Raw genomic sequence first — 13,096 nt, forward strand, 5'->3', positions numbered from 1 at the left:
GTTTTCCTTCTTGGCCCTCGTTGACGTTTTTGCTGCATTCCCCTGTGCTTACTTCCTATGGCTTTCTAAGCTTTTAACATAAATGCTTGTGTCATGTCACTGACATCACTTTAGATGGTACAGTATAGGCACACTAGTGTAAATGTATATTGTTATGCATGGAGTCTAAAGGTTTAAGAGATGTAGAGTTGCCTGTTCTGATTTCAGAACAACAAGAGGATAAACCACAGGCAATTCTAACTTGTAAGCTAAGAAAATAATAAGCTAGGAAAAGAAATATACTTTTTCATTAAACAGCTATGTTTCTGTACCATTTCTTATTCTATTTGCTTTATTTGTTTTATTTGTACCTATAGTACATTTTTATACTAAAACTGTTACCACAAATTATTTTTCATGGAAGAGAAGCCTTCATTCCTGAATGACTTGCAAGTTTGCTAACTGACTTGAGACATTAATATTTTCTTTTCTTGACTTACACGGCTAGCCTGTGGCTCCAATATGCTGTGTGGGTGCTACTCCTGGACTCATGCTGGCATAATACAGATTCCATCTCTTGCCCAGGAAAATTCAAACACATACCTTTTGCTCTAGAAAACAGTAGTGGAAGCAAGAGACTTAGGGTCCTTTCTTACTATAGTTATAGCATTCTGATTGCACTTTAACTGCTATGGCAACATCCTATGAAGTCTTGGGCTTTGGAGTTTGGTTGCTCTATGGTTGAAAATTCTAAATACTGCTCCCTAAACTGCAAATACTGAGATGGGCTCATGACAGTTAAAGTAGAATCATAGTGATATAATTGAACAGTATGAAAGAACCTATTGCCCATTATATCCCCTATTCATACCTCCTCGAGCACATCCTATGTGCCTCTGCTGAAGGACCTAAGCCAGTGGATGTATATAGGCTTCACTGTACATAAAGTCGTTGGTTTTACCTCAGGGTTACAATATTGCTTCCTCAGTAGAGTAGCAAAGGATTCCCACCCTTACACCAAAGTACATAATTATCAGGAAACAATAGCATAGTTGAGGCCAGTAGTTACATCTTTATACAGCCAAGTTATTTTGGCACAAACACCTTGCTTGGGCCATTGAAGGTATTTAGGTGGGGCAGGGAGGCAGGGGAAAACTAGGTTAAAAGGGAGTATATTCTGTAATTCAGTTAAGTCATGTAAAAATACTTTTGGGGCCTGTTCCCACTATGATTTAAACCGATATTCTGACCAGTTTATATGTGCCTCGTTCACACAGGAAATGGTTTCAGGCCTGACTGCATTTGATCTGAGCTGCGATGAAGCAAGGCAAATGCAAATGAATCGCTTTTTTTGAAGATGGATCAAAAAAAAAATTTTTTTTTAAAAAATTATCATTTAGAAAGCATGTTCAGCAAGTGGGAAAGATGCACCTGAATTGCATCTCACTGGAGGGGAGAGACTAATGGCAGAGGGCTGCAGAGGGTGTAACCCATCTCACCTCTGGTTTGGGGGAAATCTGCCATTCTTTCCCATCTCCTTTCCCAAGATCCATCCTACATTCCAATCTTCTGTCCAGGAGGAATTCCAAAACATTCTTTATTCTGAGCATGACTAGGAAGCATGAATTTATATGCTGTGCTTTTAGCTTGTGTGTGTGTGATGTTCCCCATTTTTGCTGGCAGATCCACCATTTGGCAGTGCTATGTCTTCCTTTGCGGTGAGGGCATCTATCCACCCTGGCCCTGCACATTGGGGTCTTTTTGGGGGTCCCTTCCCACAGAAAAGCCAAGTCCTGGTGGAGCCCCGCTGAGCCCAGCCACTTGGCGAATATATATTTTGCATATATTCAAGCCCCATTGGCTTGAATATAGGGAGCATGCATGCACACACCTCAGGCATGTGCCCCATTATTTCCCCTCCATTCATTCCTCACACATAAGCAAGGGATGTGGTTTCAAAGCCCACAAGAATGGAAGGAGGACTGTATAACTATAATGACAACAATCTGCTTTTTGAGTCTTGGAACTGTAATGTTTGAAAATAATTCTCCAAGCTCTGGGCCCTTATACAACCATGTTTATGTGTGACTAGTTGTTCCAGCATGTGAGCGGAAATTTTGCCTCATGTAATGATCAGGATAGTTGCTATCCACACTTGAATACACATTTTGGTGTACTTGTGGAAAGTTCAGCTATAAGATGAATGGTTTCTTGCATAATATATGCATGTAGTTTGGAACCCAATCTTTGCACACAGATCATTCCTAGTTTGGGTTTGGTTTTTGAGTAAACTTTAATCTGCTGCTGTTATGTGCCATCAAGCCTAAGGCAAACCTATCACAGGGGTTTCTTGGTAAGATTTGTTGGGGAGGGGGGCATCCTCTGAGGATGACATGCTTAAAGCTACCCAGTGGGTTTTGAAAGCTGACTAGGCTGGTCATTTAATTTTTACTCAGTACTGCTGCATAGTTCTTAGACTGTTGTAATGGGACTGTGAAGCCCTCAACCCTGAAACCTGTTGCATGGTTGTGGGCCACTCACTGGGCCTTATCACACGTGGGGGGTTTGCAGCTCAGATCCACAGTCACTCCTGTTCTAGCAATGCGAAACGTGATGTTTTTTCACATCAGATCTGGAGTCACTCCTGTCTAGCAATGCGAATTATGTTAAAATGTGATGTTTTACTACACCTGGTTGCCTTTCCGTTGTCCTTCCGAATTGAGGGGGAAGCAGCATCAGTTCGAGTCCAGACAAGTCATGTGATGCGGATTCAAGCAAAGCGTGGTGAGTACACATTGTATTACCACATCAGGGGGGTTCAACTATTTGAATTGGCACCCTTGCGCATGCTCAATGGGCTCTGGACGCTGTCCTCCTTCCCTGCCCCCTACTTAGCTTTCATCCTTCATCGGGATGAAGGAGCAGTCAGGGGATGATGAGATAGGTGGCAGGGGGTCACTGGGGCCAGGATTGGGATGAAGGAACAGGCAGAGGATGATGGGATATGTGGCAAGGTGGCAGAGGGGGCGAGATGGGGTGAAGGAGGAGGAGGGAGTGAAGGAGCAGGATGCAGGAGGCCAAGGGGGGGGGCAACATTGGAGTGATCTTCCACACCAGACCAATTCAAAGTGAAATTGAAGTGAGCTCAGAAGCAGATTTTGGTGAATTCGCTTGTTTTGAATTCACCAAAATGAGGAGTCAGTGCAGATTGAATGTGGAAGCGCCTCGTAAGAAACCCCCCCCCCCGAAAGCAATCATGTGAGATAACATATCACGTTTTAGTGTGAATTCACATTGTTGGCCTGCAGTCACACTGAAACTGAGCTGCAAAAAGCTCTAAAAATCTCTGTGTGATAAACACCACTCTCTTAGGTTAACCTGTGTCACAGGGTTGAGATCTTGAACTCATTGGAGAATGGCAAGACAGAATTGCAACATATTTATTTATTTTATTTATATCCTGCCTTTCTCCCAATTGGGATTCAAAGCAACTTACTGTAAATACCTTTAAGACATTAGATTTTAGAAAATTAAATACACATGAAATGCATATTACAAACAGGACACCTAATTGTGTGTTGCTCTCCCATGGTCAGTTAAGGCTGAAGATTGGTTTGAACAGGATGGTCTTTGTCTTCTGGCTAAAAGACAGCAGACAGAGGGCTAACTGAACCTCCCTCAGGATGGAGTTCCATAATTTAAGAGCAGCTGCCAAGAAGGCTGTTTCCTGTATCCTCATCTGATGAACTTGGAACAGTGTTGGAATGTAGAGGAAGCCCTCCCCTGAAGATTGTAAAACAGGCAGACTCACGTGGGGAGATATGGGTTTTCAGATGGTCTGGACCCCAGGACATCAGCAGGGGGGTGCAGGTGACACCACTGCTTCTCAAACATCTACGTTGTGGCAGAAACAGATGGTGGCATTAGCCAATGTCCCATTAAAATGCTGAAGAGATGGTATAAGTAGGGCGAGGCTCAGTGGGAGGAGAAAGAAGAGGCTCCATGTGTTTATTTTTTAAAAAATATATATTTAAATTATTTTTAATTAATTTAATTTTTTATTCTTTTAATTTTTTTTAAAAAATCACATCTTACCAAATTTTCACTTTAACCACATGAAACTATGTTGTATGTACATTTTGGCTGTGCATATGATATTGTAATTTAAAGGCATAGCTTTAATTTTGCTAGTTGTTATGCCACAACTATTATTATTACAATCAGTGATATATGAGAATTGTGATTTGTGAGTAACATTAGTACCAAAAAAAAAAAAACATTACTAAGGATTCTATAGTTACTTCATGGCATGATCCCAACCCTAGTGATGCCACTGCTCGACCTAAGCTACAAACGCAATAAATAATATCACTGATGATGGGATAACATCCTTCACCACACCTGGTGGCAGAAAATTAAGTTAAAGAGCGCAGAGGAAGCCATATGGCACAGAGCTCGTTCCTCCAGTCTAGATGCCGCCTTCTAGCATCTAGCATCTCTGTTGGCTGCCATACTTTGCCTAATGATAGAGCTGGTCCTGGAGGATCAGGAATAAAGGAACCACTTTCTGCCTCCCCTTACATATCCTCAGGGCATACTGTTGTTCTTCTGAGTGAGAACTAAGGTCCAAAACACACTGCAGAAAGAATCCAGTTTGAGACCGGTTTAACTGCCTTGGATCAATGCTAGGGAATTGTGACAACTGTAGTTTTGTGAGACCCTTGGTCTTCTCTATCAGAGAGTTCTGGTTCCACAACAAACTACAGTTTGTTACCCGCCTCAATCCAATACAGGGAGAAGTGGGATACAAAATACAAATAAAATATTATTATTACAGTTCCCACGATTCCCTGCCCCTGAGCCTGGGCAGTTAAAGTGGTGTCAAACTGGATTATTTCTGTGGTGTGTTTTGGACCTAAGTAGCCAGGTAAATAATTTGGCTACTCTTTAGTGATGGGCACAGACCTTGGAAAAGTTAGTTTGCTGACTATAAACCCCAGAATATCTTAGACAGCATGGCTACAGAATACTGGGAGTTGTAGATCAAAACAGTAACATTTCCAAGCTCCAGTCTGACACATTTCCCAACCTAATGTCACTATCGCTTCCTCTGCCTGTCTGCTACTCTCTTCTACTCACTTGGCTACTCTTTGTTGCTCTCTCTGTTTTTCTGAGACCCTACCACTGAATGTCTGCTTTCATTATCAAGAATGCTTCATATTTCAAACATGCAATGCATTGCTCAAGCTACAGTGCTGAGCTCAATGAATAAAATGCAAGGAGAAAATATGTTTGAAATATGTTTTCAAATGCCATGTCCAGCCCCCAGCACAAGCCAGTGGTTGCTAATGTCAATATGCATTAGCAGTGTTACTGTACTATACTTGGAAGTGGTTCAACCACATTTATTGCTTGGGCCATTAAAAAGTATTTAGAAAGGGGAGAGAAAAACTAGGTTAAAAGGGAGCATGTCCTGTAATTCAGCTAAATCTTTCAAGTATACAGCTAGAGTTAGGACACAAGCAGTTAAAAATAGATTGTGGATTAAATATTAATGCAATCAGAATGTAAACATACAGTATAAAATGTGTTTATGTATTTATTTTTCATTGTGGATAGGAAAATCAACAGCATTTATTTGGAGCCAAGACCATTTTAGTAATATAATGTAGCAGATACAAAAGGCTGTACTTGTTCAGCCTCAGATAAACACACATCTATGCGGGAATCTGCCAAAGCAACATTTAGTTTTGCTTCATAAAAGAAAATACAACTAGGGCAACAGTAAAACTAAAGTCAGGACTCAGTTTGGCCAAGGGTTTATACCTTTCAGCCATCTTAAAATTGCCATCTTGGGATGCTTTAAATAACAATATGATTGCCTTTACATATGGACAGAATACCTTGCCCTCACATGACCATGACTATTATCAGCCTATGAATCTGAGAGTAGGAGGAAGAACTTCCTGGTCATAGAGTTCAGGACTTCTTGTGAGTCATGGGCACCTCTCCTGTTAAGAAATTAATCAGTAACAAAAGTTAAAGAAATTACATTTAGAACTGCGACAGATTTTAATCAAGGGAGTAGAGTGGAGTAGGAAATGCCCAGCAGCTTGAACTGGAAACAGTACAAGCCTTCATCTGCTCAAAAGGCAGCACCTGACTATTAAATAACACTATACAGTAGACTGATCTAATACACGATTACTTCTGCTGCCCCCAATATAAACTTGCTCAAGCTTTAGCAAAGGGAAATGTGACACTAAATTTCAGTATAGTCTTGTTTTGCTATGCATTATCCATAGCACATTTATCTCTATCTTTGTGAACAAAGATGACATCTGCCACAGAGTGGCTTACATTTGACTGACTGCTGCTTTCAATGTCATATAAGTGACACAAGTTAACCTTTCTTATCAAATCTAATGGGAAGGAAGAGAATTTCACATCCAAAATGCCCTTACTGCTACTCTTGACCTATTTGAAAATTGTGACATGATGTTCTCTGAACATCTATTTCTTGCTCCATGGCTGAAATACATTACTTTATTGAATCACAGCTCCCAGAATCCTGTAGCCAGGGTGGCCATATGGGCTGTGGGATTCCAAAAGCTGTAGTCCAAAAAAGTAACTTTCCCAAGCTTTGCACAAAGCAGCTTGGGTTGCGTTTTTCTACAAGTCTCATTTAGATAGTGTCATAAAACTTCTTCTAGAGACACATACTTGGCTGTTTTCCTCTTCTTCTCTGAGCAGGAAGTATGTTGTTAAAAAGAGATATAACATGCTGTTTTGCACACTTAAACTCCCTGTGAAGTGGAAGCATCATGCAGAGACAAAGTGCAAAAATGGCAGATTTAATCTACCCTTAAATGTCTGTTTAATATTGTCTGAATGCTCTTCTTTTTTAAAATAGTTTTTACTCAAAAAGATAACCTTTTATTTTGAAGACCATCTCCAGTGGCTGGAGGTATTATTAACTCATAACTTTCAGGATGCTGTTTGGCAGTTCAGGATATCACGGATCTTAGGAACAGCTGTTAAAAGGTTGCTAAAAATACATACTGTATGTTGCTACCACTCACTTCTCTAAGTAGAAAGTTTAGTTTCCCACTGAATCAATAAAAAGCTTTAGCATCCATGTTCAAAAGAGTCCTTGAGTTCTTTTAAGGGTTTTTTTTTTAGTAGTCACCACTATGGAGATAGATTAGCATTTAAAACAATAAAACCTGTCACAAAACACATGCCAGTCCCTCTCTGGTTAATGGTTGCTATCATGTTATTACCACTACAAGTTGTCTAAGTTGTGTTGCATTGCTCCCTGCAACTAACTTTATAGTTTGTCACATAAATTAGCCCACTCTATGGACAGGTGGTGGTTGTGGAGTCATACCACTGCCAGACATTCCCAGCTGTGGCTTGTGGAAATGTGGAGACAATCAATATGGTATGGGCTGAACTATGTAGTATGCTGATTCATCCCAAATCATTCATCATGTAGAACAGCTGCTACATGGAAATTGTATCAAGTAGTTTCAATGGGGTGGCTATTATAGCCTGCATATGAGCAGAAAACTTCACATATAATATTTCAACTTTTGGCAAAATTGGCTAAGTTTCCATAACTGATTACTTCCATAACTGATAACTACGTTTCCATAACTGATTACTAAGTTGGCTAATTTTCCATAACTGATTGACCACACATATCTACTGATTTAGGTTGCTGTTGTGAGGAGAGAAAAATATATTTAGGCTAGTGAACACTTCAGTTATTCAGGAGGTTTTACATGCAGATACACTTTATCTAAGGTTGCCCAACAGTCTTGAGTGCATAAACAAACCATGATTAAGGAATTAAACTAATGTTTATATTGGTTTTGTGAGCCATAATGGGTTTTTGTACAGAAAGGTACCATTACAGGTTAGAAAGTATGTTTTAAATAATATAAATATTTATTTTTATTTCAATAATTTATTTCCAAACTCAGTGGATGGATGTTGCCCTTGAGTTTTGAGGGCTCTGCATCACAATACATCCAATTCAGCAGGGCCCCTTGGTGCTCCAAGTGGCATTTTCAAGGGGATTGAGAGTGTTGTATGGAGAAGGAAGCATAGAAGACTACTTCTGTTATTCCAGCTGCATGCTCCTAAATCTGTCCAATATGTCTAATCAGCATTCACATTGTTTCTTTTTCTGTCCACTATGATACATGAGTCTTAATTGATCCCCATGGTTTAAGATGAACTTCCATCTCACCTTATTGTCATTCTGACAAACCATCGCTTTATCAATCAGCCCAGATGGTAAGGAAGTCTGCTGACATATTTTTCAGCTCTTCCTACCATTGGTGGTGAAGAACGTGATGACCAAAAAGAGTGGTTGCTTCTGGAAGGTCTCTTTCACACACCTGTTATAGTGCTTTAACTGTCATGGCTGCATCATACAGAAACTTGAGATTTGTCCTTAATTCTCTGGCAAAAAAAATCCGTGTAACCTCTTGAAACTACAAATCTCATGATTCCATATAATAGATACATGTCATTTAAATAGTATCAAACTTTTATAAATCTGTAGTGTGAAAGAGACATTTGTCTCCCCCCAGAGCAGCTTGCTTGTCACTTACTGATAAGCTTAATTTGAGTTACAGGCAGAAGCTGTTTTTCTTCTCCACGGACTCTTGTTTTAATCAATCTGCTTTTATGATGATTTCATGTTATGTTTTTATTCATTAAAAAAAATTAAACCAGCATATTTTTTTCTTTTAAAACATGAAAGATGGTCTATAAATTATTTTAGCTAGTAAATATAACTGCATAAATACTGGTTTACCTTCTCAGCATGATTAACATGTATCCATTGTGTACACTGTTGTTTTGGAGACAAAAAATACAATACAGTATTCACAGAACAGATCCTCATGCATTCTTTTTGTCAGTGAATACTAATTTGTCAAATGCAAAGCACTACAGTATTATTGTGTTAATCGCAGAGTGTTGAATCATCACTACCATCACCACCACAACCTCATCCTTATCTTTTCTTCCTCCTCCTCTTCTTTTTTCTCATCATTGCCATCCCTTCAGTTGGTGAACTGTTTTTTGCACACATACATACCTAAAGCAGTTCATGATTCAGTGAGACCACATTATTACAATAAACACTCTGGTTCAAATTCATTTCAAAGTGTAACATAACAGCTAAAACAAACAATTCATACTAATAATTCTAACATCTGAATTTTGAATTCATTATAAAACAGACAATAACAATTGTTGCTTATATAGCACTGTGTTAGGCTTGGCTTCCTAGCAACCAATCACAGTTTCAAATATATTCAAAATAGATTCAAGGCATGCAAAATTTAATCCAGGGTCTATTCGCATAGTTATTTACACTGCTGATGATGCAGATCTTTTTTTAAAACTCAGGGGGAAAAACATGGTATCGTTTATCCCGGGTTAAGGGGAGTTTTTGGCAGCCCCCCCCAACTTAATTGACTGCATTCAGAATGCATGTGAACAATGGAGATTCAATTCAGATTCATTCTGGATTTTCACCATCTGAATGACCTCTAGGAGAGGGAGTCACCTAAGAAAGTCCAGAGGGGATTATGATAACCCTGCATGTGTATATTAATGTAACATACAGTGGGCCCTTGCTTTACGCAGGGAGATCTGTCTCCCCCCCCCCCCCGCATAAAGCAAAAAATGTGTAAGCTTGAGCCCCATTATTTCCAATGGGGCTTATGCTCGCTGCACAGCAAGGCGCGCACATGGGGCACTCACCCATTCCCCAGGCAGATTCAGCATATGCTGAAAGCCACCTATAAGGAGCCTGCGTATGGCGCGATCTCACTGTACAAAGTTACTAAATAAGAACTAAGTTGAAGTAACCAACCTAAGATACTTCCTAAGATACTGAATTGGTTTGGGGAAGACACTTGTGCCTAGGCCCAGAACTAGATGAACGGCCCTCCCTCGATTCCAACTGACACCACCCTGGCCTAGGAGAGAGAGAAAAAAGCAGCGGCATCTGCTTGCTAGACTTAGTGCTCTCCCATACTGCCATCCCCTTTGCCTTTTGTGTCATGTTTTAATTAGGTTGTAAGCCTGTTTTGTTGCTCTTTTAGTTGCAAAATACTAAATACAGTGATGGTGGTATATAAATAAATGATAATAATAACAACAGTGCTCTCCTTTGGTGTAAAGGTTTTGGCAACAACATACAGGAACAGGGTGTGGAAGTGGAGAGTTATTCTCTGTCCTCTGGATTAGAGAACCCAGAGCTCTTTTTGGAAGATAATTCCCAGAATTCATTGCCAGTCTGGACAGGACTAAAGATTCTATACTCCTGATGCTATTCTTATACCTGGCCACCTACCCATTCATATAACAACAACAATAGCGTACTTGAGAGTTGTAAAACACTTATTTGAAGTCCCTCTATTTTGTTTTCAATATAGCTACACTAAGGAAACGAGATATCTGGGAAGCCAGCTATGAAAGTGTTTTAAGTGTTTGAAAAAATATACAACATTAGGTAAGAACATAAAAACACTGGAAGAGCTCTGTGGGATCAAACCAAAAGTTTGAGTAGATGCTGGGCCAACATCCTGTTTCCCACAGCAGCCAACCAGATTCTTCCTCCTTGGAAAGTTCACAAAAAGGGCATGAAAGGAATACCCTCCTGCCACTGTCTGTCATCACCTTCTCACATTCTGAGGCATACTGCCCTTTAGCACATCATGACAAACAGCGATTGTTAGTCCTATCTTCCATAACATTTGTCTTATCCACATAGAAAGTCTATTAAGATAAGATAGCCTTACCTTTGGCAGTGTATGCTGCAAATTAATTTTGCACTGTGTGAAGAAGTGCCCTCTCTTTATTGTCCTGAACCTATGGTCAGCCAGTTTGATTTGTGCGCCTGAGTTCTCATATTTATTTATTAAAGTATTCCTACCTAATCTATCTCCAGGATATCAGGATGGAATACAGACATTAAATTCACATGGGTTAATTTAATACATTGAGATAATTCAATAAGATAAACCAAGAGTGCAGAGGTCTATAGCCTATTCAGGCCATAATCAATGCACCTAAATGGTTATGAGCCAAGTTTTAACTTGGTGCAAAAATTAGGCCTCTATTATTTATTTTGTTTCTTGAATTTATACCCTGCCTTTCTCCTGAGACGGGATCCAAGGCAGTTTACAAAAAATATACAACATTACATTAAAAATCCTACTATAGAAAATTTCAAAAAGAATTAAATGCCAGTGTTATTTAAACCATGATTAGAAGAGTTAAACTTAATAAAAATAAAATAAAACGCAGCACACCACTTCACACATACTACTACTATTCACAGATGCACACACTATTGACATTTCAAAAGCTTTCCTACACAGGCAGAAAGAGAGCAGAGAAGGGGCCAATTGGACCTTCCATGGAAGGCAGTTCCACAGCCTGGAAACAGCCGCAAAGAAGTCTCTCTACTGCATTTCATCAAACACACCTGCAAAGGTTGGTGGCATTGACAGAAAGCTCTCTCCTGGAGATCTTACAATGTGTGCTGGCTTCCACTGGCTGGAATCAAGCCTCCAAAGAGAGGGCAATCTACACTATGATGTGAGGATCAAATTTCTCTAGGTCTCCCCTCTCTGTTATGCAGAAACCAGTATCATGCCCTCAAATCCTCTTTTTCATTTGTAAATGAAAGATCCCAAATACATTGGCCTTTTCTGATAAGATGCTTCAATCCCTTACTTGGTAATGTCATCTCCTTCCCACATCCTTTAGCTGTGCATTTGTACAGAGAGGATTTGGGTTAAGACAGAATGTTGACATTTCCTAACATTAGTAGGAAAACATGTACATTTTGAGTTGATCTGTTTGTGAAAAAAACTATTTCCATAGATTCTACCTTAAGCCAAGCACTTTGTGCATTTCTCACAAAAACCCTGCCTACTCACTCAAGCTGCTACAACTTTTAGGGCAAATTACCCTACTCCTGGACAGTGTCTTGCTCTAGAACACACACACACTGCATACTACTGTTCATTTAAAAAAGAAATTATGGGACAGAAAGACCAGTCAAAAGGAATTGTAGAATATTCCACCATTATCTCCCTTTATTACATTTTGGGGGGGCAAAAGATGTAAGAGGGAAACACCTCAGGTTACAAACGTAAGACAACAGAATGTGGAAGTCATTTAAAATAAAATTTCCTGAATGAGGATGATGGCACAAAAAGTCTCCTATAAAGCATCCTAAACAATCCAGTTGAATGGTGTGGCTAGTTACATTCTGTTTCACTTACAGTGTGCAATTTACATAATTATTTTGAAGTAGTTTTATGACAGCGGATTTAGGGATTCAAAAGGATCTCTGCTTCAACACTGTTTTCACACCATGAAGATATAATAAGGCATAAATAATCTGGAATCATTGCTTTGATGCTGTGTGGCTTGAAGTCATTTCCGATTTATGGTGACCCAAAGGTGACCTTATCATGGGCTTTTCTTGGCAAGATTTATTGAGAGGTTTACCATGCCTTTCCTTTGAGGCTGAGTGTGTGACTGGCCCAAGGTCACCCAGCAGGTTTCCTTGGCTGAGCAGGGATTCAAATCCTGGTATCCTAGAGCCCTAGTCCAATGTTCAAACCACTATACCACACTGGCTCATATTACTATGGGCCCCATTATTAAAGATTATGATGTGATTACAAAATGGACATGGAGAATCTTCATACAAAAAACATGTCAGCACTCATGCTTCAGATTCACGTTTCTGTATCACAGTGACAACATTAAATGCTGAGTCTATGATCTTTGTTGTTGTGTGCCTTCAAGTCCTTTCTGGCCTATGGCAAACCAACAACGGGGTTTTCTTGGCAAGATTTGTTAAGAGGAGGTTTGCCATTGCCTTCCTTCCCCTGAAGCTGAGAGCATGTGACTTGCCCAAGGTCACCCAGTGGGCTTCATGGCCAAGCTGGGAATCAAAATCTGGTCTTGAGTTGTAGTCCATGCTCTGTTTAGCCTTATTGAAAGATAGCAGATTTGGTTTGATCTTGGAAGCTAAGCAGACAGGCCTGGTTAGTAGTTGGGATGGGAG

This window comes from Sceloporus undulatus, chromosome 5, assembly GCF_019175285.1.
Source record: "Sceloporus undulatus isolate JIND9_A2432 ecotype Alabama chromosome 5, SceUnd_v1.1, whole genome shotgun sequence".
Classification (NCBI taxonomy): domain Eukaryota; kingdom Metazoa; phylum Chordata; class Lepidosauria; order Squamata; family Phrynosomatidae; genus Sceloporus; species Sceloporus undulatus.